The following is a 14,387-nucleotide window of genomic DNA, read 5'->3' on the forward strand; positions in this document are numbered from 1 at the left end:
GAGCGGCCTTCCTGCCCCCCTCCACGGCCAGCTGGAGCCGGGCAGGCTGGTGACCTTCAGAAGTGAGGTGAGGACAGGTAAGGCATGCTGAGCCCCAGGCGTGGTGGGTGAGTGGGCGGCATCGGTGTGCGCTTGGAGAGCCCTTAGGGTTGGGGGTCACCACAACATAAGGAGCTGTATTAAAGGGTCACGGCATTAGGAAGGTTGAGAACCACTGGTGTATTGTCTTGCTTGTGAATAGAATATGATGGCTGGATTAAAGGAAACAGCAATGCAAGTATGAATAGTTCCCCTCATGTAATCTAGAAGCTATCAGTAAAGCTTATTTAGGTATTGGACTGTTTTTTATTATTATTATGTTTAAAAAAATATAACGTGGTATCAGAAGTCAACTGAGAAATTTTGGATGGTGCTAGTTTAATAATGGACCAATAGCAGCCTCCAGGAAAATTATACTTTGATGGAAAACTGGAGAAGAAAATTGAATTGAATTATGTGATGAGGGGGTTTGAGAAAAAGAATGAGATATTACTGGCACTCTTGACAAATTTGAAGTCTGGAAAGCTAAGGCTCAGAATGAACTAAGATTAGCAACAAATGTCAAAAATAATAAAAGTTTCTTTCAGCCTGTAAAAAAAAAAAACAAGAACAAAGTCAATGAAATGATGTGAGAGGATGGCAAGGAGGTAATGGGCAGCAGAGAGAAATCAGAACTGCTTAATTCATTCTTTGCATCTGTCTTTACACAAAAGGCAAAAATAGTCCAATCTATCAAAATCAGCACCATAGAAGAAAGAATAAGAATAAAGTCAAAACACACAAGAAAATAGTAAGACAACACCTATCCACGCTAGACAAATTTAAATCACCAGGATTAGATGGATTGCATCTCATGGTTCGAAAGAAGCTGGTAGATGTAATCTTAGAACCACTGAACCATATCTTTCAAAAATCCTGGAGCAATCAGGAATTACCAGAGGCTTGGAAAAGAGCTGATGTGGTTCCAATCTTCAAAAGGGGGGGATCCAGGAAACTACAGATCAATCCGCCTGATTGATACCTGGGAAGATCCTGGAAAAGATAATCAAGCATCCAATCTGCAATTTGCATCAACAGAGAGATAATATCAAGATCACATAAAGTGTTAGTACTTCTTTATACTGCACAAGTATGATCACAGTTGGAATACTGCATCCAGTTTTGGTCACAATACAAAAAGATGTTGAAACTCTAGAACAGATTTGTCAAACTGCCGGATGCATCATGCGGAAGCCACACCCACCCCATTGCCAGCAATGGCAAAACTGTCCCGATACATTGTGCAACGTCATGTGACGTTGCAAGTTTGACATGTCTGCTCTAGAAAGAGTGCAGAAAAGAGCAACAAAGATGATTAGCCAACTTGAAGCAAAAACGTATGAAGAATGGTTGCAGGAACTGAGTATGTCTAAGTTAATTCAAAGAAGGATTAGGTGTGACATGATAACACTATTCTGGTATCTAAGAGGCTACCACAAAGAATAAGGTGTTGACCTCTGAAAACCTGAAGATAGAACAAGAAGCAATGGATGGAAACTAATCAAGGAGAGAACCAACTTAGAAATAAGGAGAAATTTTCTAACAGTGAGATTAATTAATCAGTGGAATGACTGCTCTTCAGAAGTTGTGGGTGCTCCATCACTGAAGGTTTTTAGGAAAAGACAGTTAGCATTTATCCAGAATGCTATAGTGCCCCTGCTTGAACAGGAGATTGGACTACAAGACTTCCAAGATTCTTTCCAACTCTGTTATTCTGTACTTTGTATTCTTGTTTCTGCACCTTGAAAGAATTTACACATGAAAAACATATTTTTTTTAACCTTTAACTATAGTATTTTGAAGAGGAAAAAGAAAAAAAAAGAAAAAAAACCCAAGTTCTATAACATTATTTGGACTACTTATTCTGTTTCAAGATTGCTGACACACCAACATGGTACTCAGAAGCAGAACTATTTACTACAGTTTAGTCAAACAGCAAACATGATGTGATTCAAATGCCTAGGAAGTGTACTTGTCTGAAGAGAGCCAAGTACAGTCCAAGAAGCAATAGCATAGTCCAAAGAATTTCAAAAGACACAGATAGTCTGCCAGTTCAACGATCAGGAGTCACAAATAAAAACAGGAACACAATCCCAAGCTGCAAAGCCAAAGGGTTGTGCTCAACAAAGATTGCAAGCAAAGGAGCTACCTAAATCTGTCTGCATAATTTACTCATGCTTCACCCTTTGCTTAACAAGAAGCCTCATTGAGGAACATTGCTCTGATCACCTTTGTATGCCCCTGGGGACTGGAGGTCGTGCCTCTTTGTTTGACTGCTCAAGCTGAACAGGAGATACTTGTGGGCGATAAACCTCACTGAATCCTGGTTTACTGATTCCTGTGGCTGACAATCCTGAAGCACAGGTTTATCTGGAGCAATATCATCAGATTCAAGGTCACAGTCAAACTATGACTTGTGGCTCATTACAAATGTAAAATTCAAGATTGTTAGAAGTAAAAGGAAGAAATATAAACTTAGTTTATTTGGTCATAACTAAAATATATTTGTTGTTTTCTCTGGTAATCGTTAATGGACTTTTGCTGATATCAGGATTAAAGTGATAAGGTTTATGGAATTCTTTATAGATAAGAACTTGAATATGGAAGGAAGAACTCATTTCAAGAGATAAATTATTAAAATGTTTATACATGATGAAGGTGGAAAATTACTATATTCTTATTTTTTCCTTCTTTTCTATTACCCCCTTTTTTCCTTTTTCCATTTCCACAATTTATACTTTTTATTCTTAGTTTGTGTAAGCTTTTACTGTTGTAATCATAATTCATAAAAATGCTATTAAAAGAATTAATAAGAGTTGTCAGTGCTCCATAACTGGAGGTCTTCAAGGAAAAAAATGGATAGCCATTTGTCAGGAATGGAATAAAGTCTCTTACCTTTGACAGGGAATCGGATTAGAAGACCTCTGACATCCCTCCCAGCTCTATGGTTCTATAACTTTGGAAAATTTACTAGGAGGATGATATAATGAGGGACTTGATTAGGGAATTCAATAAATGCTGGTATTGTTTAAAGAAATAAATTTGAAGTTCAATAAACAAAGGAGTTATATGGATTAACTGAGGTAAAATATTTAATTTCTCTTTGTTTGAAATCTGATGAAACAAAGACTGAAGCCCAAAGAATCAAGAATAAAATAGAACAATGATAGTTAGATTTCTAGCCAATTATTTGGCAAAAAAAAAAAAAAAAAATGTTCCAGGGAAGGCTATTGTGACAATTCCATTAAGGCAATTGATACTGGATATGGAGTTTCAGTAGATGCCAGTCATGAAAAATATAATGAATAATTTTTAAAAAGAAATATACAAAATATAAGTGGTGATTGGTAGTTGCTAGTACATTTGGTTTAGGTGCAATATTGCAGCAAGAAAAAATTTTGTGATTATGTACAGTATCTAAAGCTGTGACTAATGCACAATACATTTATTTCCTGATAGAAAAGGAAATATGAGCTATTCTTTCAGGATTACAAGATTTCACCAGTTCATTTATGGGAAATAGGTTTTAATGGAAATTTGTGATCATAAATCTTTGAAAGTTATTTTTAAAGAAATCATTATACAGTGTGCCTGTAGGAATCCAAGGATTTAACTTTGTAAAAAAAAAAAAAAAAACAATTGTGAAGAGTTTATAAGTCTGGAAAGGAGTTGATAACGGCAGATGCCTTGTCTAGGCTTTTTTAGAAGTAGTTGATGAACTGTATTTGGATTGTTCTGAAGCTATATTACATGTGATGAGATTTTATTTGCCTACAACTGAGAGAAAACTTTAAGATGCTGCATTAAACAATAATACCTTACAATTCTTAAAGAAAATGAGGCAAGGTGGCTTCAGCAAATCAGGGAAGTTCCAGATGATATAACAAAAGAAGGGAAATATTTTTTTTTTTTAATCGAGGTTAAATAGATATATCGTTAGGGTTATAAAACTCCCTTAATGGACCTTTACTGAAAAAGACGGTAAAATTGTTTTTACTTGTGATAAATGAGGAAGTCATTTCTTTATATATATATATTTCTTTACTATATCCTTATTTTCCCCCTCTTTTCTACTTTTATTTTATGCACTTTTTTCTATTCTTTTAAGTTATTAGTTTTTTTTTCTTTTTTTAATTGCAATTTCTAACACATTTACTATAAAACAGTATTGGAATTATGCAGAGGACTTGCATACCCAAGAAAAAAATACATTTCAAAAATGAGAGGGAGGCAATACCTGAAAAAAATAAAATATGATTAATTGATAATTAATTAATACATGAGCATGGATGAAGTACTGAACAGTTAAAAAGCCAACTTGCACTTGTACGGATATTCAAAAATAAAAATAAAAATGAATTATACCCCCATATAAGGTTTTGTTAGACTTTCATGATTTGGAACTGTGATGAAACATTGGGGGGGAAATTAATTGCTTATACTGTAAAATCCTGCTGAAATTGAACACATATATATTTGAATTCCAAAGAAAAAATATTTTTGATTTCTCTAAATTTCTAAACATTTTGTGTGGAAAATTTGTTTAATCAAACTGATTTTGCAACACTTTTTTATGTGGCCTTTTCAGTTATGAAAATTGCCAGCACAGTTACTGATGGTTTGATGTTTGCAAATAAGTTTCCCAGCATCTAGTGTTTTATTCAGATCACAAGATGGCCAAGAAAATCTTTATCCCTGATTAAAGCACATTCAGGAAAAACAGTTATTATAATGGATGGGCTGGATCTTTACCACTATTGAAGATGGAGGATTCTGCACATTTCAGACATAGTGGACTGTGAAGACCTATCCAAATTACAGTAGAAAGCATCATTTGATTTCTATATTTTACTCTGTGCAAATGGCTAAAGGAACAATTTGTCAAAGAAGGTACTTAGGAAAAGATGAAAGAGCTTATGCTCTATCTAGTCACGTGCAGAAGGAAGAAGAAACTACAATTGACAATATTGTTCTATAAAAAGACAACAGCAATCTGATTTAGGGAGAAATGCAATCAGTAATGACATCAAGGTGTACAGTGATTTGGAAACCAACATAGTATGAAAAAACTGCTGTATTGGAGTGGGGAAAGAGATATGTTTTAACATATTGCATTACTTGTGGGTAGCAAAAAATGAGTAAATAAGCAAATTGAGCTTTGTATGTGTGAGATAGTAGCCTAATATAATCTGCTACCAACAGTAAAACATAGTTTGCCTTATTTTTTTCTTTCATTCTGTGTTGTGGAACATACCACAATCCATCTCACAGTTATGGCTTGACATATACAATAACTAAATAACTTTCAAGTGAAGAGAAGAACTGTTTACAACAGTGTTTCTGTTTATTTCATCTTCTAATATTTATGTTTTTGTGAATAAATCATCCTTAGCCATTATGTTTATATTGAGGGCCTGGCAAAAAATAACTTCTGAAAGGAATGGTACTTCATTATCCCAAGAGCTTTTTTGAAGCAGAAAGACTAATAATATAATTTCTTACCAAATAAAAAAAATATTTAATATTAACACATTAATATATTCTATGTTTTGATTTTCTTTATTTTCATCCATGTTTAATTGATTTAATACAATCTCTAGTGAACCTTAATGTATTTGTATATTTCTTTACTATTAATTAAAAACTTCTGATAAGTTGATAACTGCTTCAGTATCTCTTCTGAAATGAATAACGTAATAACAGAGTTGGAAGGGACTTTAGAGGTCTTCTAGTCCAATCTCTTGCTCAAGAAGGAGACCCTATACCATTTAGACAAATGGTTATCCAGTCCCTTAGTACAGTAAAAGCCTCCAGTTTTGGAGCACCCACAACTCCTTTTTATATATATACATTTTTATTTATTTTCTAATTTTACAATCATGAGTACTTAATAAGCAACATGTTGTCTGGGTCCAGTGGTAATTCAGTGGTACATATTAACTTTCTCAGTCTAGTTCCAATACTACACCATCCAGTGCTTCCTTGATCCTCTCTTATTCCGGTAGTATGCATTTTTCCAAACTGGGCAAATACAATTCTTGCTACTGTTAATACATATACAATTAAATATAGACATCTTCATCACATTTTTCTGGTATTATACATAATATTGATAGTGTCAGTTTATAAAATCTTTTCTAGCCAGAACATATGTCAATTGCATTTGCACTTAAAATCCATTTGTTCAATCAATATCCTGTTTTTCCTGTTTTTAAAAAATTTTAATTTCCCATCAATGTTCAAAATATCTTTATCGCTTATAATTTTCTTATAATAAATTATATTTGGGTAACCAAAAGCTTCCCTTATTCAAACTCCTTTAAAATTTTCATATTTCCCATCTGATGACAAAGTATAATATTCTAGTTACAAATCTTATCCTTCTAATTATAATACTTTTATTTCTAACAGTTATCTATTTTCTTAATCATATTCAAACATCTGTTCAATAGTTTAATATCCCATCTAATAGGTCAAAACCACTATTTTCTTCAATCTTACTCTAGCTTTCTTACTCGAGCCTTATTACTCTTACTCTAGCTTTCCAAGGCAGTGCATTTGAATCATTGTGTAATTCTTCCTCTGTTTTTGTATATATTGTTTGGATTGAGGAAGTTAATTTGATTGAAGTATTTTTGGAAGAACGCTCAACCCATTTATATTCATTTAACAGCCTCCATCCTTCTCCTTCAGTTTTTATTTTCATTTCTTGTTTGTCAATATTCAGCATTTCTCCTAACAGCTTTATCATCCATTCAATCAGTTCTTCTTCCTTATCCTAAATGTGTTCTGAGATCTTGACAAGTAAGATATCTTTTCCATTTCTGGTGTTAACACTTCATCTTCTAACTTTTCATTTGTCTGTTAATTCCTTCCTTTAGGTCCTCCATCTTTGGATCACTTTCTTCTAATTTTCCTTCTGTTTTCTAAGTTACTAGTTCCTTCTTTATAGTCATTGTCTGAATTTGTAAGTTTAGGTTAGAAAATTGTTCTTTTATCTCATTTGCATTATTTTTAGTCTCATCATGAAATAAAACAATTGTCTCTTGGATTGATTTCAACATAGAAATAATTTCTTTCTAAGATTCATTAACATTTTCTTGTTGTTATACCAAGCTGGGGGCTTTGGAGACAAGTGTTAAAGATGTTTTTTTTTTTTTTTTTTTTACCATTTGAGGCTAAGTTTGAAGCACCCATTTTGTTTTTATATGTAGTCTTTATAGTCCAATAGGGTCCCTAACATAGATAAACAACCCAAGAGGGTTTTTTTCCCTTTTCCCAGCTGCAGTCTGCAAAAGTGAAAGTTTCCAGGAACAACAAAGAGTTTTACCTAAGTCCAGGCTTCAAGCCAAGTTTCCTTTAAGCATAATAAATTGTAGTGTCCTGATTCACCACTAGATGTTGTTGACATCGTCTTCCAGCTTTCCTAATTCAAGCCTATTTTACAGATTTTCAAATATCTTTTCTAAAAAAAGTCTCAAAGGTACTTTTAATCCCCAAATTTCAAAGCTATATATCTGTATAAATTCCAAATTGGTCTTGTAGTTTTTTCTATTTCCCCCTTTAATTCGCTACTTTTATTTTCCTGAGGGAGCAGGGCAAAAATTTCCCTTCCCTCTCTCATCAGGGAGGATTCTTTGCTTTGGGCATTCTTTTCTCCAGGAGAGTAGTATTAAGGTCATAAAAAGAGGATAAAGTCTCACCCAGTTCCATCCACGGTGCTCAAAAATTGCTAGTTAGTGCTTATTTTCAGTTGTCAGCAACTTCTGACTGGCCATACGAATGTAGCCAGTCTTTCCCCTGATGGTTTGGAGAGCTTCCTTAGATCCAGAAGAAGGGCCCCCACCCCTCCACAATCAACAAGGGTCCCCTCCATCTTCATTGCATCTCCGGGCTGACTTTTGACCCTTTTTAGGGTCCTGAGCGGGGCGAAATCAAATGTGGAAAATGGAGCCCCATCTTCCTGTGCCTGTCACACTGTGACACCTAACTGGAAGTCTCAGACACTCACAACTTCTGAAGGCAAGTTGTTCCACTGGTTGATTTTTCTTAGCATCAGGAAATGTCTCCTTATTCCTAGGTTGCTTCTCTCTTTGTTCAGTTTTCATCTATTGTTTTTTGTCTTCCCTTCAGGTGCTTTGAAAAATAAGTTGACCCTTTTTTCTTTGTGGCAACCCCTCAAATATTGCAACACTGCTATCATGTTTTCCCTAGTCCCTCTTTTCATTGGATTAGATATACTCAATTCCCGCAAATGTTCTCCATATGTTTTAGCCTTCAGACTTCTCTCTTTCACATATATTGTCCAGTCAGACAAACTCAGTAATATGGTAATGCACAGGGGTTTTTTTGTTTTTTGTTTGCTTTGTTTTTGTTAAACATATGACTTGCCCACAAGTCATGAAACAATTTCATTCCAGGGATGTTTTTGTTTTTAATTAAGTTGATCCAGATTTCATTCCAAAGTACTAAGAGCAATCTAATTATAAAAAGATCAGAGTTAGTTATGGTTATTCTTTTGCTAATAATGGCTGTACTGAGTATTAATAAATCATAATGTATTAATAATTTACTTCACTGAGCCTTTTCTTTAAAAATAATATTTTACATATTATTTAGATAACTTCAAGAATCAAACAGTTTTACTTCAGGCTTTCTGTCCCCATAGTGCTAACTTTTTTTTCCCTTCAGTAACAAAACTCAATAAAATATCCGGTTTCCTTTTAGAAGATTTATATTCATCACTCATTGGGAAGCAAATATGCTACCTATAATGATCCCTATCCCAAGAATCACAGCTAACCATCTGCAAAATCAAACCACAGATAGAATTTAAACATTAGATAATTGCTCAGCTCCAACCAAGTGTACATAGCACAAAGCTTTTGCTTGTACATTCTCCTCAGCCTGTAACCCTCATCTGAATTGATATGATAATCATAATGGATCATCAGATAATCTTTTCCAATGATATAACAACTTTCAACCTTTGCTTAAAAATTGCAAAATAAACTCAGTTGCAACTTCAAAGAACACCCCTTCTATATGCTGTCCAGCGAGACTTTCTTAAAGGAGCATAATAGGAGATATACAGCCTTGTTGAGCTGGAAATAAATTTGGAATTTTGATGTCCACAGTGTGTTCAAGCACAGAAAGGCTGCCTTGAGGATTATGCCTTCAAAACAGGATGAAATAGTCCCCAAATGTACTCTTCATTATTCAAGTGGGTACTTTCTGTTGGTTCAAAGACACTGCTGTAAATAAATAACAGCAGGAGACAGTAAGCTTGTTGGACATCAAGAGAGGTTTGTAGGAAAATTATATAGCTTAACCATAGAAAATCATTTGCAGCCTAAGGACAATTAATTACAAGTAATGCCTTTTATAATTTTTATTATAGCTTTGCATTAAATTGAACCTTAAAAATGAAACCTTATTTCATATGTCTTTTTAAGTGGCAGCAGCTGGCTAATATAATCTGGGCTGGGAACCTAAGCAAAGTCAGACCTGGTTAGTACTAGCAAGTGACTCTTCTATCAAATGCATTGAAGAGAACAGCAAGCCATTTCATTATTGTTACTAAGAGAACTATATGAATATGACTAGGAAGTTACCAGAGTTGAGAAGGACTTAAAGATTTATCATATATAAACATATGTAGTAATAACACCAGGAAAAGAGTGTTCCAGCTGCAGTTCTATGACCCATTAGGACCATAAAATTCCTTATTTTCTCCCTCCCTGATCAGAGGGCTTCACCTCAGAGCAACATCCAATGATGGCAATTCTTACCATCATAGAAATAGCAATTAGACTTTACCGCTTCATAGTGCTTTACAGCATTCTTTAAATGGTCAGCACTTAAGAGTCAGCATATTGCCCCTGACAATCTGGGTCCTCATTTTACCGGCCTCAGAAAAGAAAGGCTGAGTCAACCTTAAGTCAGTCAGGATCGAACTCCTGGCAGTGGAATGCAGAGTTAGCCTGCAATACTGTATTCTAACCACTGTGGCACTGTGGCTCTACCATGCCAGCATTACTTCCATGCCAGCTTCAATAGCTAGTTCTTTCTGAGGTTGGGAAAGCTTCATATCTGGGTGGTAGAAAGAGGGAGAGAGAGGCAGGAAGAGTTTTGGTTCTAAAGAATACAGTAGTTAGGTTCAGGGCTTTTTTTTTTTTGTCATAGAGTGCCCAGAACGGAGTTCCGGAACCTTTTTTGGATGGAACCTTGTAGGGTAGGCAAGGCAAGGCGGGTTGCATGACGTGTGTGAGTTCTGGCACTTTTTTTTTTTTTTACAAAAAAAACCCACTGCTTAGGTCAATATATTTTATCACATCCCAGTGGTGGGAGAAGATTTAAAGCATGACCTTGTCTTAATATAAATCTCCTATTATTTGCAGCATGAAGGATTAAGTACCTGTTTCCCTCACTTCTGCATTTTCAAATTTTGCTTATAGATTTTTCACCTTATTGGAGTATTTGGCTGCCTTACCTTGAGTTTTCTGTTTACTCATTTTAACTTTTTAAACTTTTCATAAAGCATCCTGAGGGGGACTATTCTTGAAGAATATCAACACTGAAGTGCTTTATAGTAACATGATTGAGTAGGTTGTTTTCCTTTACCAACACATAGCAGCATATAGGAAAAGTGCTGTTGTGCTATTCATTTCAATAAGGACTTCTGAAGAAGTACTATTTGATGGATTGCAGCTTAGAGTTCTCCTTTTATTGGAGTGGTGATCATTATTGATTTGCACTGTTTCTGCATAGAGGATAGACTAGTAATTTTATTTTACTTTCTTATCCTTGGGGGGAAAAAATGGAATGTGAGAGCTGAATAATCCTACAGGTGATGTCAAGGTTAATGCATCAAATTCAGGTAGCTGCTCAGTTGAATTTTGTCAAATATTCCAAAATTGCACCCGTCGTCTGAGGTTACAGACAGATTAAAATGAAAAAGAATTTAAGTAGCATGTCTTGGGACTATGTTGTGGACATTACACATTTGTTAAACAAAGCTGTTTCTGTACCCTTTGGATTACACACTGGGAATTCTTCATTAGCAATCAACAAAATGTGTGTGTGTGTGTGTTTGTGTGTGTGTATGTGTGAACAACTGAGAGGATTGGATGCAATGACATTATATAGAATATCACAAGTTGTTATCTGAGATTGTTCAGCAATATTTTAAGCAAAACCATAATTCCAATGTGTAAGCCCAAGGACAGTTGCTTTATTTGTGTTTCATTTTGTCAGCAGTTTATTCTATTATGACGTTCATTCTCCCTCCTTCCTTTCCATTCTTACTCTCTCTTTTTTAAATGGCCCATGCAAAATTCTTTGTATCCAAAGTGTGGTACTCATTCAAATACACTGCAGCTCTGATTAATTTCAAAAGTGCATCATTCATTAAGCAAGCTTGCCAATGCACAATCTGTCACAAAATCCACAAAGTGGAAACACACAACCAGTTCTCTTTTGAAATTTCTTAAATTGCTTAAGGCGTAACATTTTGGTTGCATATTCTCTATAGGGAATAAGGCATTATCTAGACTATTTTTGCTTATTTTTGTTTTATACTTTATTTTTCAGGAGATTGAAGTGGCTTGCAGTATGGTGGGATGAATCCAGAATGAATGGCCCAGACCCACAAAGGGACCTTTGATGGCACAGGGTAGATGCAAAGCTGGGTGTTTCTAGTATTAACCTGACACATTTACCATAACACCATACAATTAGTAGTGAAAGGGATAGGCAGTGTCCTGTGGGTGAATGTGCATATTAAGAAAGATTCATACTATAGTTTTGTGTATCATGAAATTATTGAAAGATTTACCATAGGGATGGACTGTTTTTTAGTCTGAGAGCCATGTGACACCACATCAATTATTTACCCTGTAAATTTGATAGAGTATATTTCAAAAACAACTTTTCACTTCTATCAAGTCATTGGCTATATGGTTGCATAAAACAGAACAAGAATCATAGGGCTGGGGGACACCTCTGAGATCCTCTAATCCAACCTGTCCTTAAGGTGGGAGACTTTATACCATCTCAGTCAAATGGTTGTCCTATCAATTTCTGAAAACTTCCAGTGATGGAGAACCCACAGCTTTAGGAGGCAAGCTATTCCACTGGTTCTGACATTTTCTCACTGTCAGAAAATTTATCCTTACTTCTAGGTTGGATCAGTGGTGGGATTCAGCCAGTTTGCATCACTTTGGCAGAACTGGTAGCTATTTTTTTTTTGTTGCCTGGGCCCAGAATGGGCTTCTGAAAGTGGCATCCACACAGAACCAGTTGTTCACATATTTGAATCCCACTACTGAGTTGGATCTCTTTTTAACAAGCTTCCACCCATTACTTCTTGTCCTACCCTGTGGTGCTTAGGGAAATAAGTCAAGAGGGATATCACACCCCACTGGGATTGGCCCATACCAGTTGTGCCAGCATGCTACATATAGCCATCACTCCGATTATTTTGCCTGATGGTCTTGTGGAAAAACGCAAGGACTCTTACAAATTTCAGAGGGTTTAGCAGAGAGATTTATTGCACAGGTTCAGAAGCAGTAGCAACAAGCAATTCTGAACCCCGAGGGCGGGTTCAGACTTCAATTTTATACTTTTTTTTTCCCTCAGGAACAAAGGACTATACATTCTAATACAAATTGTGATACATTAGGTCCATTTCTCATGGCTATACAATGGAGAGATTTTGCTACATACATTGTATCCAAGTGCAATGTGCATTAGGTTAGTCACATATTACTAACACAACATTTTTCAATAATTATGCAAACACACCATTATTCTAGTGATTTTTAACTTTTCCACATTATTCTACATTAATGGGATCCGGGAGGAGGGCCTTCTCTGCTGTTGCTCCTGCCCTCTGGAACATCTTAATCTCCAATGTGAAGTTGGCCCCAGCACCCCTATCCTTTCGTAAGGGCCTAGAGAGACATGGCCATGCCAGTTGGCTTGGGGCCCCAGTGGAGGATCAACACAGTGGAGGTGGTTAATTGCATAATAACAGATCCCACCTTCCCCCTTTGCTCCTGCCCTCCCCATGTGTCCTTGGTTTTAATGTTTATTTTAACTTTTTATGTTTTAACTGTATATGGAATTGTTGCCCACAGTTACCCTATGGTATTATGGGCGGCCAATATTTTTACCTGTTTCCCTGAAAATAAGACTGAGTCTTATTTTATTATATTTTATTTTTTTACCTCCAAAAGAGGCACTAAGTCTTATTTTCAGGGGATGTCTTACTCACCTCCGGCACTGACAGCCTTGCCCAGCCGGTTCACATCTGCTGCGGCCGAAGGAGCAGCTTCATTCTGCAGCTGCATTCTGGCCTGCATTATGCAGTCAGTCTTTTCTGGAGGGCCTCTGCAGCCAAGTACCGAGCTATGGATTGAATCCATAGCTCCATCCTCAGCTGCAGAGGCCTTGCAGAACTGAGCTATGGATTGAATCCATAGCTCCATCCTCGGCTGCAGAGGTCTTGCAGAGGTCTTGCAGAACTGAGGTATGGATTGAATCCATAGCTTTATCCTCAGCTGTGACTGAGAAATGCAGGCCTGGCTGCAGAAAATGCCTCAGAAGAAGTGGGCTGGCTAGGAGAGGCCTGGCTGCCAGGCAAGTGGGTGTGGGATGCATGGGGAAGATCCACACCCCTGTCCCTGCCTTAGCTTCAGTTTTAGGTGTGTACCTTGCCCCAAAACTGGGGCTTATTTTTTGGGTAGGGCTTATATTAGGCCCAACCCAACCCCCCAAAAATCAAGCTAGGGATTATTTTCAGGGTAGGCCTTACTTTTAGGGAAACATGGTATAAGTAAGTAAGTAAATAGGTAAGTCAATCCCTCTTTTTTGTGATAGCTGCTCAAGTAGCGGAAGATAGTTGTCATTTCCCCCCAATCCTTCTCTTTAAAAGGCTAGAGATACCTATCTCTCTTATCTGTTCATCATATGAGTTAACCTTCAGACTCTTTATCCTCTTTGTTGATCTTCTCTGCACACTTTCCAGGGTCTCAACATCTCTTTTGTATTGTGGGGAGCAGAACTAGATGCAGTATTCCAAGTGTGGCCTCATTAATGTGGTACAAAGTGATATTACCACTTCTCGTGATCTTGATACCATCTTTGATGCAGTTTGATACCATCTTTTGATGCAGTTTAGACATCAACACAGGAGCAGAGCATGAAACAATCAATTGGAAGCACACCACTCACTGAGACATGCTTAGCTTAATTACAATTTATTGAGTAAATCATATTTGGATATAGTCACAAACCATACTGTGCCA

This window comes from Crotalus tigris, unplaced genomic scaffold, assembly GCF_016545835.1.
Source record: "Crotalus tigris isolate CLP2741 ecotype Arizona unplaced genomic scaffold, ASM1654583v1 scf7180000017816.2395320, whole genome shotgun sequence".
Classification (NCBI taxonomy): Eukaryota; Metazoa; Chordata; class Lepidosauria; order Squamata; family Viperidae; genus Crotalus; species Crotalus tigris.